At 35.0% G+C, this 14,925-nt stretch overlaps 1 protein-coding gene and 1 long non-coding RNA gene across 2 annotated transcripts in view; one reads left to right on the top strand and one right to left on the bottom strand.

Moving 5' to 3' along the window:
- LOC109401326 (titin-like) overlaps positions 1–14,925 on the bottom strand; it is a 279,091-nt gene that overhangs the window by 186,221 nt on the left and 77,945 nt on the right. The window lies entirely within an intron of this gene.
- Positions 1,851–13,830, top strand: LOC134290077 (uncharacterized). Its single transcript, XR_009998843.1, has 3 exons — positions 1,851–2,937; positions 3,027–3,132; positions 3,196–13,830. It is a non-coding gene; the product is annotated as an uncharacterized LOC134290077 (long non-coding RNA).

Genomic DNA, 14,925 nt, shown 5'->3' with positions numbered 1-14,925 from the left:
GCGCGGCATTTTTGATAATCTAATAAACGTTTTCAAGCAAATAGACTCAGACTACTTAAGGGACTATCAGTAGTGTTCCGCAACCGGTTTCGAGCCGGAAGTGAAACCAAACCGATGCATGCGATACCTCAAATCACGGCTTTTTAGGTAACATGATGAACAGTTGCAAGAAAATAGACGTTACGGGGCCGATTCCGGGTGTCCCACCAGAAATGGTCGAATGTAAAAGAGAACCAATATATGTGACATATCAATGACTTATTCAGTAACATGATAAACGGTCAGCCAACAAACAATCTCAGACCATATTTGGGAGAACCAGTAGTATTCCAAAACTGGTGACGAGACGAGTAACCCACCGGAAGTGCTAAAATATAGAAGGGAACTAAACCATAGCGGCGTTTTTGATAATCTGATACACGGTCAACAAGAAAATTATCTCAGGCCACATCTAGAACTTGTAATAATATTTCGGAATGGGTTGCGGGTGTTCCATCGGAAGCGATTTAATAGAAGTAAACCAAAATCATGCATGCGATACATAAAATCGTGGGTTTTTCAAAAATTTGCTGTACGGTTAGCAAGAAAATAGCCTCAAATTACATTAATTTTTAGCTTCTTAGGTAACCCGATGAACAATTGACAAGAACATAGTCTCAGACCATATTTGATACAACCGGAATCGATTCCAGGTGTCCCACCGGGAGTGGTCAAACGCAAAATTTAACAAAACCCATGCAAGCTGTACATCAAATAGCGGAATTATAGAAGTGAACAAAATAAATGTCAAAGCGATATATCAAATCGTGGCTTTTTTGATAGCCTGTAAACGTTGGGTAAGATTATAAGTGAAGAAATGGCCAAAGTCTTCATATATGCAAAAGAATAAAGTCGTGACCAAAGCGATCCCTTCAAATCACACCATTTCTGGTTCCAGCGGTGAAAATGAATAGTAGGATGGATCAACGTTTTATGGAAAAAATATAATTTAATCGCATCAACACCTTATACAGTTTTCAATATTTCAATCTTAAATCTCCTTTTTTTCTAAAATTACTGCTCACAATTTGGGTGCGGCTGGTTGAGCCACTCTTCTCATTGCGATTGAAATTTGAATAGAAAATTTATATTTTATGCATTTTTCTCGTAAGAAGGTCAAATTTTACATGAATCGTGTTACCAATGGTAAAAAAATAGCCTAAAGTGTGCTAAATTAACATTGGCGAAGATCACAAAGTGATCTGTTATTGTGAATAAAGTTAAGCTTCTTCATGCACCCCGCTGCCGTAGTGCATGAAATGGAGTCATAATGACCCTAATGCACGACTAGTAGTCAACTGAGAGGTATGATATTTGTCAACTCTGTATTGATGTTGAACTTTACATCGGAATATGTACCATCAATAAGTTTCCCAAATCGATGATGGCTGTATTAAAATTGTTGCTTTTCTATATAAAGTGTTTTCCGGATTCAGGAACATTTTGGCTAACGTCGACGGAAAGTTCATGAGCTCATATTCGACGAGAAAGGCACTATCACCACTAGGTGTATTAATCTGGGTTTTTTCTAATAGGATTGTGACACTGTGCTGTGAAAGTTTGGAAGGAAGGGAAACGGCTTTTTCAACCCGTTTCTGTTCTAGCGACGGCTATGAACATGTTTATATACATGAGTTGTATATATAGAAGCAGAGAGAAAGTATATAGAAAGATACAAAGTAGGAGGAAAGGGACGGGCCAGGGATTGAACCCAGGACCTTCTGCATATAAATCAGAAGCGGTAGCCACTAGACCACCAAGCCCGTCTCTCAAATTGGGACCAAAGCTTCTGGGAGTCAAAAACAAACTAATTCATGCCGTGAAGCTTTGCGTTTTTCTTATATAGGTGAGGGCTTGTGTGAGTTGTATGTGTAGAGAAAATGGAGAAAATATACAGAAAGGTACCCAGTAAAAAGAAAGGGGCAGGCCAGCTATCAAGCCCATGAACTTCTACTTGCAAATCAGATCATCCTAAGGCAACCAAGCCCGTTACAAATTAGGGTAACCAGGGGTAATACGCACCCCTGAGGCAAAACGCCTTCACGTTCTGTCATTATATAATTGAAGTTTTTTTAGATGCAAGCAAACTAGACGCAAAATTGAGACGGTCAAGCCCAAAAATGACACAAACATTCGAATGAAAAGCGTGGAAAACGATGATTTTCCACATTTGGAAAGATTTTCTAAGTTAAAACGCACGAAATTTAAGCAATTGAACGCAGACTCTATGGAACCAAACCATTAACTACCATCCGCCTCCTTCACCTTCCATTGCAGCGGTAAATAGCTAGATGGAGCCCCATGGTATTTCATAAGAATTCAAAGCGGAAAATGCCAGAGGTCCTTTTGTCCTACCTAAAGGTGCGCAAGACATCTAAAAATCCTCTTAATATTCGTTATTTGACCACGTTTGCTTAGGGGGTGCGTATTATACCACCTTCTCCTATGTTACTGTAGGATACAAAATACAAAATAAACAAAAATAGTTCACTTTCATGAAGGACACAACTTGAAATTCTGCCTTTAAGTACATTGTTAACTGATCCGGTCCGATAGGTTACATATTTTTTGTTACCATACAAAACTACAAGCCACTTCGCAGGGATACTTCCCGCTCAGACTGATTTCTACTTGTCGAGTTCAAGTCTACCTAGTCTAGACACCTCCGTTTTTTTTTACCATGGACTTTCACCTGGTGTTCAACTTGGCTAGGATATTGACGTTTGTTTTCGCCTCGACGTCCATCAGCGACACAAGCGAGAGAAACTTCATTTTTTTTTTCTTAAGAGCCGCATGGTTGTTGACTCGCTTGTTGCAGATAGTTTTCTAGTTTTAAGTGTAAAAATTACATAATTTTAATAAAATTCTGGTGTGGAACCAATGAAATTCGGCTTTGAGGTAAATATTCTCACTATAATTAAGCTGTGGCGCTGTGGGTGTGATAACTATAGTTTATAATGATAAATATTATGTTGTTGTTTTTCTAGCTGGACTTTGTTTGCCGGCAAGTTGTGCTGCTATCTCGGCTGCTATACAGTGCGATGCGATTTATAAACCGGTGGATAAGCAGAATACGATTTCCGATTCGAAAAGGTAAGCTGTTCATCTTTTACATTTTCCGGAAGTCAGTGAGTAGCTATTGATTTGACCCGCTAGCAAAAATATCCTGCATCTCGCTGGAAACCTACACAGCACTGAATCTTGGACGATGATGAAGGTCTGGATGACGAGAAAGAAGGGCATCTTGCAAAACGACGACAATCTATGACTATTCGGAGTGCATTCGACGGATTCATACGGTCAACGAGGCAGCCAAACGAAAAAGGATACTGTTCCGCCAGGGGATACGTCGATATGCGTACGGACTGCAGGATAAACAGTATCTGGAGGAGCAAAGTACCCCTTCTTCGAAACCACCGGATCCTGTCGAACCCGCTCCATAAGAGGATGATCCTGATGCCATTATGTCCGCTATTCCTTTATCAATGATAATACTTTTGGCAGCACACCACCATCAGTCGATACTTGCTGCTCCAGAAGTTTGATCTCAGCGGTCGAGTCCGGCTGCGGATCGATCGAATCAAGTTATTGTTCGATTGGGTTTTGGTAAGTTTTTGGAGAAGCTGAGAAAACAGCTGTTTCATGTTTAATTATTTTTTAAGCAAATTGTTATCATTCTTCTTCTTGGCGTAACGTCCCAACTGGGACAATGCCTGCTTCTCAGCTTCTATGTTCTATGAGCATGCAAAGCTCCCTCTGCCAATGACCACATTTTTGCATGTGTATATCGTGTGCCAGGCACGACGATATTCTGCCCAAGGAAGTCAATGAAATTTCCTTTACGAAAAGTTCCTAGATCGAACGGGAATCAAATCCGTCACCCTCAGCATGGTCTCGCTGAACACCCGCATCGACCATATGATCCCAACAGCAAATTTAGTTGGCCACCCCTCCCCTTCCAGGAGATTGAGTCCAACGGATAGTTTATAGTACTAGCCTGAACCCAATCTTCCAGGGGAGAGATATCAACATAAGGCGATAGCTAATGGTACCAATAGATAGTACTCATGTACGGTCCCCCCTTTTATTTTGAAGAAGTTCTTCTTCTTGGCGTTACATCCCAACTGGAACAGAGCCAGCTTCTCTGCTGTTTTGCCAATGACCATGTTCCTTCTGTAGGTCGTGTGGCAGGTATTATTATATGATGGTGCTAAAGGAAGTCAAGGATATTCCGTAACGAAAAGATCCTGGACCGTCCGATAATCAAATCCGTCACCCGCAGCATCGTTTTGCTGAATATCCGACAAGGCTACCTATATAGGTATGCCAAGTTTTCGAAAGTGTACTTTGAATCAATGAGTTTTACGGCTATCGTGTACAATTCCATGGATGTGTCCTTAAACTTAATGCCCTTTACCGGATTGCTACCGGACTGGTATTTCTGTTGATACTACTAGTTGATATGTATAGGAACTCCCGTGGCAATTGCCACGTTATAGCCATCATTATTAACATCAACTGCTTTCGATAAATGATTGAGGATTTACAAAAAAACATCTCAATATTTTACGAGAAGGTACTGACTTCTAAGAATGATAGAGGACATTTTTAATAACATTTAGAATGTTATTAATATTATTACTATTTGTTAACGGAACTTCACCATTATTGTAGCATGCGTGTCAAATTTAGAATGTATCCAAGGAATTTTTGATAATCTTTGCGAATTTTCAAAAATCATTTAAAACATTTGGGATGTATCACAGGTAATTCGGATTCCTATAAATGATTAAGAATATTTTCTATAGTTTTTAGAATACATCCCAGATGTCTGGAAATTTCTGAGTCTTTAGAGATTCTCACGAATTATTTAAATATATTCCATGATGCTACGGAATCCTATAATTTCTGATAATTTTTAAGGATTCTCAGGAATTAATTTAATATTATTACTGATGCTACGGATTCCTAATAAAGGATTGAGATTTTTTTCTATACTTTTTAGAATATTTTCCAGATTACTGAAAATTTCTGACAATCTTGGGGGATTCTCAGGAATTATTTAAATATATTATTTACTGATGCTACGAATTCCTATAAAAGATTGAGAATCATTTCTATACTTTTTAAAGAATTTTTCAGATCACTCAACGTTTTTGAGAATGTCTCAGGAATTATTTCAATATATTTAGTGATGCAACGGATTCCCATAAACCATTGAAAATATTTTCTATAGTTTTTAGAATACATCCCAAATTACTGGGAATTTCTGAGAATCTTTAGGGATTCTCAGGAGCTATTTTCGTATTTTTAGTGATGCTACGGATTCACATAAATGATTGAGAATAATTTCTATAGTTTTTAGAATACTTTCCAAATCACTGGAAATTTCTGATAATCTTTAGGGATTCTCAGGAATTATTTTAATATATTTAGTGATGCTACCGATTCACATAAAAGATTGAGAATATTTTCTATAGTTTTCAGAATATATCCCAAATCAATATCTGAAAATTTCTGATAATCTTTAGGGATTCTTAGGAATTATTTTCATATAGGGTGACAATGGGTATTATCGGCAGGTTTGTTCTCTTCGTCATGGGGGGTTTTTGTCAGCCAAATTGCCTGAAACTTGGCAATATAGTTTAACTTAGTTGGGAAGGATTTGAGACCAACTCTGAGTTCAATATGCTTCAAAAAACCCCCTAAGACGAAGAGAACAAAACGGCCGAGAATAGGCAATTTCCCCTATTTAGTGATGCTACTGATTCCTATAAATGATTGATAATTTTTTCTATAGGTTTTAGAATACTTTCCAGATTACTGGGAATCTTAAGGAATTCTCAAGAATTATTTAAATGTATTACTGATTCCTATAAAGTTTTAAAATACTTTGCAGATCACTGGAAATTTCTGAGAATCTGTAGGGACTCTCAGAAATTATTTAAATATATTTACTGATTCTACGGATTCCTTATAAATGATGGAGAATTTTTTCTATACTTTTTTAAATATTTTCCACATTACTGAAAATTTCTGAGAATCTTGAGGGATTCTCAGGAGTTATTCAAATATATTCCGTGATATTACCGATTACTATAAATAATTGAGATTATTTTATAGTTTTAAAAATACATCCCACATAACTGGGAATTTTTGAGAATCTTAAGAGATTCTCAGAAATTATTTAAATATACATACATATTCTGTTATGCTACGGATTCCTATAAATGATTGAGAATATTTTCTATAGTTTTTAGAATACTTTTCAGATCACTGGAAATTTCTTAGAATCTTAAGGGATTCTCAGGAATTATTTAAATATATTCTGTTATGCTACGGATTCCTATAAATCATCGAGAATATTTTCTATAGTTTTCAGAAAACATCCCAAAACACTTGTAATTTCTAAGAATCTTTAGGGATTCTCAGGAGCTATTTTCATATTTTTAGTGATGCTACGGATTCCTGTAAATGATTGAGAATAATTTCTACAGTTTTTAGAATACTTTCCAAATCATTGGAAATTTCTGATCTTTAGGGATTCACAGGAATTATTTCAATATATTTAATGATGCTACGGATTCCTATGAACGATTAAGAATAATTTCTATAGTTTTTAGAATACATTCCAGCTCACTGATAATTTCTGATAATCTTTAGTGATTCTCAGGAAATATTCCAATATATTTAGTGATGCTACGGATTCCTATAAATGGTTGAGAATATTTTCTATAGGTTTTAAAATACTTTTCAGATCACTGAAATTTTCTGATAATCTTTAGGGATTCTCAGGAGCAATCTTCATATTTTTGGTGATGCTACGGATTCCTATAAATGGTTGAGAATATTTTCTATTGTTTTCAGAATACATCCCAAATCACTGGGAATATCTGAGAATCTTTAGGGATTCTCAGAAATTATTTAAATAAATTCCGTGTTATTACTGATTCCTATAAATGATTGAGAATATTTTCTATAGGTTTTAAAATACTTTTCAGATCACTGAAATTTTCTGATAATCTTTAGGGATTCTCAGGAGCTATCTTCATATTTTTGGTGATGCTACGGATTCCTGTAAATGATTGAGAATAATTTCTATAGTTTTTGAAATACTTTCCAAATCACTGATAATCTCCGATAATCTTTAGGGATTCTCAGGAATTGTTCCAATATATTTGGTGATGCTACGGATTCCTATAAATGATTGAGAATATTTTCTAATGTTTTCAGAATACTTCCCAAATCACTGGGAATATCTGAGAGTCTTTAGGGATTCTCAGGAATTATTCAAATATATTCCGTTATATTACTGATTCCTATAAATGATTGAGAATATTTTCTATCGATTTTAAAATACTTTTCAGATCACTGAAATTTTCTGATAATCTTTAGGGATTCTCAGGAGCTATTTTCATATTTTTGGTGATGCTACGGATTCCTATAAATGATTGAGAATATTTTCTATACTTTTTGGAATACTTTACAGATCACTGGAAATCTCTGAAAATCTTTAGGAATCCTCAAGAATTATTTAAATATATTACTGATTCCTATAAATAATCTATATAAATAAACATAGAATGGTGTTTGTATGTCACGAATAGTAAAAAATTTTTTTCAGTATCGCATTTGTGCAAGGCTCCGACGTGTTTGTACGGAAAATAATTATAAAATTCGACCGGGAAAGTAATGGAAACGGGGAAATAAGAAACTTCATTTTCGGGGCTTTTTCCCACCGACCCACATGTCAAAAAACGTTGTAGGCAGGCAGTACGACGTTTGCCGGGACAGCTAGTTAAGAATATTTTCTATTGTTTTAAGAGTACATCCCAGATGACTGGGAATTTCCGAAATTTTCTCAGAGATTCTCAGGAATTATTTAAATATACGGATTCACATAAATGATTGAGTATATTTTCTATAGTTTTTAGAATACTTTCCAGATCACTGGGAATTTCTGAGAGTCTCTAGGGATGAAGAATGAAGCTGTTCACTTCTACAAATTGTTGAGAATATTTTCTATACTTGTTGGAATAAATTCCAGATGACTGGGAATTTCTGAGAATCTTAAGGGATTTTCAGGAATTATTTTAATATTTTTCTGTGAAGCTATTCACTTCTACAAATTGTTGAGAATATTTTCTATACTTGTTAGAATAAATTTCAGATGACTGGGAATTTCTGAGAATCTCTAGAGATTCTCAGGAATTATTCTAATATCTTTCGTAATTCTAATTTCTAAAAATGATTGAGAATATTTTCTGTAGTTCCTGGAATACATCTCAGATAACTGGGAATTTCTTAGAATCTCTAGGGATTCTCAGGAATTATTTTAATATTTTCCATTATTCTTCTAGTTTCTAAAAATGATTGAGAATATTTTCTGCAGTTCCTAGAATACATACCAGTTGACTGGGAATTTCTAAGAATCTTAAGGGATTTTCAGGAATTATTTAAAAAAATTTTGTGAAGCTATTCACTTCTACAAATTGTTGAGAATATTTTCTATACGTGTAAGAATAAATTCCAGATGACTGGGAGTTTCTGAGAATCTTTAGGAATTTTCAGGAATTATTTAAATATTTTTCCGTAAAGCTATTCACTTCTACAAATTGTTGAGAATATTTTCTATACTTGATAGAATAAATTCCAGATGACTGGGAATTTCTGAGAATCTCTAGAGATTCTCAGGAATTATTTTAATATTTTTCGTAATTCTAATTTCTAAAAATGATTGAGAATATTTTCTGTAGTTCCTAGAATACATCACAGATGACTGGAAATTTCTGAGAATCTCTAGGGATTCTCAAGAATTATTTTAATATTTTTCGTTATTCTTCTGATTTCTAAAAATGATTGAGAATATTTTCTGCAGTTCCTAGAAAACGTCTCAGATAACTAGGATTTTCTGAGAGTCTCTAGGGATTCTCAGGAATTATTTTAATATTTTTCGTTATTCTTCTGTTTTCTAAAAATGGTTGAGAATATTTTCTGCAGTTCCCAGAATACATTTTAGATGACTGGGAATTTCTGAGAAACTCTAGAGATTCTCAGGAATTATTTTAATATCTTTCGTAATTCTAATTTCTAAAAATGTTCGAGAATATTTTCTGCAGTACCTAGAATACATCTCAGATGACTGGGAATTTCTGAGAGTCGCTAGGGATTCTCAGGAATTATTTTAATATTTTTCGTTATTCGTCTGATTTCTAAAAATGATTGAGAATATTTTCTGTAGTTCCTAGAATACGTCTCAGATAACTGGGAATTTCTGAGAGTCTCTAGGGATTCTCAGGAATTATTTTAATATTTTTCGTTATTCTTCTGTTTTCTAAAAATGGTTGAGAATATTTTCTGCAGTTCCTAGAATACATCTTAGATGTCTGGGAATTTCTGAGAAACTCTAGAGATTCTCAGGAATTATTTGATTATCTTTCGTAATTCTAATTTCTAAAAATGTTCGAGAATATTTTCTGCAGTACCTAGAATACATCTCAGATGACTGGGAATTTCTGAGAGTCTCTAGGGATTCTCAGGAATTATTTTAATATTTTTCGTTATTCGTCTGATTTCTAAAAATGATTGAGAATATTTTCTGTAGTTCCTAGAATACGTCTCAGATAACTGGGAATTTCTGAGAGTCTCTAGGGATTCTCAGGAATTATTTTAATATTTTTCGTTATTCTTCTGTTTTCTAAAAATGGTTGAGAATATTTTCTGCAGTTCCTAGAATACGTCTCAGATAACTGGGAATTTCTGAGAGTCTCTAGGGATTCTCAGGAATTATTTTAATATTTTTCGTTATTCTTCTGTTCTCTAAAAATGGTTGAGAATATTTTCTGCAGTTCCTAGAATACATCTTAGATGACTGGGAATTTCTGAGAAACTCTAGAGATTCTCAGGAATTATTTTAATATCTTTCGTAATTCTAATTTCTAAAAATGTTCGAGAATATTTTCTGCAGTACCTAGAACAGGGTGTCTACTCATAACTCAAAATAAAATTCCCTGAGTTTTCCAGGTTATTCCAGATGAAATATTTAAAGTTTATAATTAAAAAAATAACCCAAATCTAATTTTTAGAAAATTTGGGTTATTTTTTCAATTATGTCGGCCAAATTGCCTGAAACTTGATCATATTCAATTTTAAAGCAGGATTTGATGCCAACTCTGAGTTCAACAGGTTTCAATAAAAAACCATGACGAAGAGAACAAAACTGCCGAAAATACGTAAGTTTCCCTACTCTTCGAAAATTCTTTCAAGATTTCTGAGCATAATTCCTGAAATTTCTTCCAAAGTTCTTCCTGGCTTTCCGCAGGATTCTTTCACATGAGATATCTGTACGTCCCGATATTTCTTGCAAAGGTTTTCCGATATACTTCTAAAGATTCTCGCTAGATTCCTCCTGAAGATTCATCCAAAACTATTCAAAGTTTCTTCAAGAATGTCATTGGTTGAACCTCGTAGCCATTCGGTTAGAGTCCGGATGGATGAGGGTTCGATTCGCGCTCCAAGCGATTAAATATTTCACGAGAATAGCTTCTTATCCGTAGCCACTCCGTGTTAAGTTTCGTTCAATCGGTACAGCCGCCGGCTGAAGCCAGTGTCCATGTCTTTTTTAGTGGTTTTCCGGGACAGCTATCCATAAACTATTGGATTTTTACCAATAGTTTTCCGATATTCCTCTTGTTTTCCTCGTGGAATTTCGTCCGCAGCTGCTTTCAGGATTCCATGAGGTTTTCAGAATTCCTCCTAGGATGTCCTTAATATTTCTTCTCGGGATTACTATTATCTAGAACTATTTTCGAGATCTCTCATTTTTTTCTCCGGTTTTTCCTGAAGTTCCTGTCGAGATTTCTTCAATAACACTTTGCGGAGTTTCTCGCAAGATTTTATTTGAATTCCCTCGAATATTTCTCCATGAATATCCTATAAGGTATTTCGTAAGTTATCCCAGGAGACATTCTGAGGATAACCCGTAGAAGAATCCCTGCAATTACTTTGGGAGAAATCCCCAAAGGAGTATTCAGAAGCTCGGGAGAATTTCTGGTAAAGATTCCGGGAAGAATTTTGGGAATAATGCTCAGAATATCTGTAAAACCTCTCAGGTTGATCACTGCAAGAAATCCGTTACAACTACAAGAAACAGCCTGGCTCTGGAAGAATGCAAGAGAAGAATGCAATAAGAAAAATCAGCAATAACTCCTGTAAATATCCCAGAAGGCACTCTGGAAAAAAATCTTAGGAGAAAATCCAGGGTAAGTTAAGAAAAAACTCTGAGAGACATCTCATGACCAACATCGGAAGGAACCTTCTGAGAGAAGTTCGAGGAGATACTCCGAGAAAAACCTCAGGTAAAACTTCAAAATAAACCTCGCAAAAACTTTTAACAAATTCCTGTAGAAGACCAGGAAGAACATCTCGAAGAAAGGCAAAAGCAATGGTTTGAAGATATAACAGGAAAAAAATGAAAGAAATCTCTTGAGGAACTCTTGCAGTAAATTCGTGAAAACTTCTACAGAAACCCTTGGAGGAACTTTAGTAGAAACCCCAGTAATAACTGCTTTAGCAACTGTGAAAGAAATTCTGTGAAGATCTTCTGGGGAAGCCCCAAGAGGAACAGCGGAAGGAATTGGGTAAAATTTCCGTGAGGAGTGCCGAAAGAAATTCCACGATTTATCCCGACAGATACTCCTATAGAGTATTCGGGATAAATTCTGGTAGGAATCCTATAGAGATTTCTTTAAGAAAAACACTGGAGGAACTCTGAGAAGAAATAGCATCCCCGTGAAAAACACCAGTAGAAATCGGTTGGAATTCAGGAATCCTGGAAGAATTCCGGAAGTATACCTTTCCGGAAAAAAATCAGAAAGGAATACCAAGAAAAATAGCGTCAAAAATGCGGAAGGAATTTTATAAGAAATCCTTGGAGACATTCCAGGAAGTATTTTTAAAGAAGTTCCAGAAAAAAAATCTGACGGAATTTCCGGAAAAAAAATCCTTGTAGCGAAATTTCTATATGGATTTTTACTACCAGGTTCATACGACCCAATGTTTTTTTTTATCGGAGTAAAATTTCCCTGAGTACTCAAGAAATTCCCTGAGTATTCCAGGTTTTTCCCTGTTAAATAAAATTCCCTGAGGATTCCCGGTTTTCCAGGTTTTTCCAGGTAGTAGACACCCTGTAGAATACATCTCAGATGACTGGGAATTTCTGAGAGTCTCTAGGGATTCTCAGGAATTATTTTAATATTTTTCGTTATTCGTCTGATTTCTAAAAATGATTGAGAATATTTTCTGTAGTTCCTAGAATACATCTCAGATGACTGGGAATTTCTGAGAAACTCTAGAGATTCTCAGGAATTATTTTAATATCTTTCGTAATTTCAATTTCTAAAAATGTTCGAGAATATTTTCTGCAGTTCCTAGAATACATCTCAGATGACTGGGAATTTCTGAGAATCTCTAGGGATTCTCAAGAATTATTTTAATATTTTTCGTTATTCTTCTGATTTCTAAAAATGATTGAGAATATTTTCTGCAGTTCCTAGAATACATCTCAAATGACAGAGAATTTCTGAGAATCTCTAGGGATTCTCAGGAATTATTTTAATATCTTTCGTAATTCTAATTTTTTAAAATGATTGAGAATATTTTCTGCAGTTCCTAGAATACATCTCACATAACTGGGAATTTCTGAGAATCTCTAGAGATTCTCATGAATTATTTAAGTGTTTTTCTGTGAAGCTATTCACTTCTACAAATTGTTGAGAATATTTTCTATACTTGTTAGAATAAATTCCAGATGACTGGGAATTTCTGAGAATCTCTAGAGATTCTCAGGAATTATTTTAATATTTTCCGTTATTCTTCTAGTTTCTAAAAATGATTGAGAATGTTTTCTGCAGTTCCTAGAATACATCCCAGATGACTGGGAATTTCTGAGAATCTTTAGGATTTTTCAGGAATAATTTAAATATTTTTCCGTGAAGCTATTCACTTCTACAAATTGTAGAGAATATTTTCTATACTTGTTAGATTGAATTCCAGATGACTGGAAATTTCTGAGAATCTCTAGGGATTCTCAGGAATTATTTTAATATTTTCCGTTATTCTTCTAGTTTCTAACAATGATTGAGAATATTTTCTGCAGTTCCTAGAATACATCTCAGATAACTGGGAATTTCTGAGAATCTCTAGAGATTCTCAGGAATTATTTAAAGAAAAAAGTGAAGAGACCGCTTTTTTCATTTGGGCCGGCCGCGTCGTCGTCGCCGATTTGACTGTGCTCATCTTCGTACGGGGCGGTTTAGTGTTATTTTGGTGGCGAAGTGAAGAGGCCGTTTTTTTTTCATTCAGACCGGCCGCGTCGTCGTCGTCGTCAATTTGAATGTGCACATCGTCGTACCCGTGTATAGTTGTAGCCTTTCAGTGTGATTTCGGAGAAGAGGCCTGTTAGTGGAAGATGCTGCAGCACATACGCACTGGACACTTCGAAGGATGTTTATTGGTGAGCTCTTTCCATGTTATCATAATAATTAATGCTAAAGGATGTATAAAATTCTGCTCTGGTTTTTGTGTATTTATCTAACTAATATTGAAAAGTTCGTCACGTCATGTGTCGCGCTAGTTTTCAATGCACATTCAGTTGATAATAAATATTTTTCTTTTATTTTTCGCATTTACACACAAATTTGAATGGTTCGTCATCTTCGGTGTCGACATTTGTAATACTTTAGTCAAAATGAATAAATGTTTTGACTCAAGTAAAGGTTGCATGAATCAAATCACTTACCAAAGTGAATCCAAATCATGTGACTCTCCCCTCCCTACTAACAAAAACTCCTTCCCGTGACAGTCGTGGAGAAGATGAGGTGATCTCGGTCTCTAGTAGCAACGTACGCCACACTAACATTCCTTTCCTTCCTCGATGACCGTAAGGACGTGGCCGGCGCCGTTATTGACTAATAAAGTCTGGAATTCTCGAACTGTGCACATTGAGAGCGGTAGCTACTCCCAAGCTCCGTTTGTTGATTCCTTGTGCAATTTCGATTGTTCTGGTCAATCACGGAGTAGCAACTACGAATTGTACGGTCACCTATGCTCATGCTCAGATTCTCAGGAATTATTTAAATATTTTTCCGTGAAGTTATTCACTTCTACAAATTGTAGAGAATATTTTCTATACTTGTTAGATTAAATTCCAGATGACTGGGAATTTCTGAGAATCTCTAGGGGTTCTCGGGAATTATTTTAATATTTTCCGTTATTCTTCTAGTTTCTAAAAATGATTGAGAATATTTTCTGCAGTTCCTAGAATACATCTCAAATGACTGGGAATTTCTGAGAATCTCTAGGGATTCTCAGGAATTATTTTAATATTTTTCCGTAAAGCTATTCACTTCTACAAATTGTAGAGAATATTTTCTATACTGGTTAGAATAAATTCCAGATGACTGGGAATTTTTGAGAATCTCTAGAGATTCTCAGGAATTATTTTAATATTTTTCGTAATTCTAATTTCTAAAAATGATTGAGAATATTTTCTGTAGTTCCTGGAATACATCTCAGATAACTGGGAATTTCTGAGAGTCTCTAGGGATTCTCAGGAAATATTTTAATATTTTTCGTTATTCTTCTGATTTCTAAAAATGATTAAGGATATTTTCAGCAGTTCCTAGAATACATCCCAGAAGACTGGGAATTTCTGAGAATCTTAAGGGATTTCCAGGAATTATTTAAATATTTTTCTGTGAAGCTATTCACTTCTACAAATTGTTGAGAATATTTTCTATACTTGTCAGAATAAATTTCAGATGACTGGGAATTTCAAAGAATCTTTAAGGATTTTCAGGAAATGTTTTAATATTTTTCGTTATTCTA

This window comes from Aedes albopictus, chromosome 3, assembly GCF_035046485.1.
Source record: "Aedes albopictus strain Foshan chromosome 3, AalbF5, whole genome shotgun sequence".
Taxonomy (NCBI): Eukaryota; Metazoa; Arthropoda; class Insecta; order Diptera; family Culicidae; genus Aedes; species Aedes albopictus.
The sequence above is the reverse complement of the archived record's forward strand: the minus strand, read 5'-3'. Positions and strand labels throughout refer to the sequence as shown.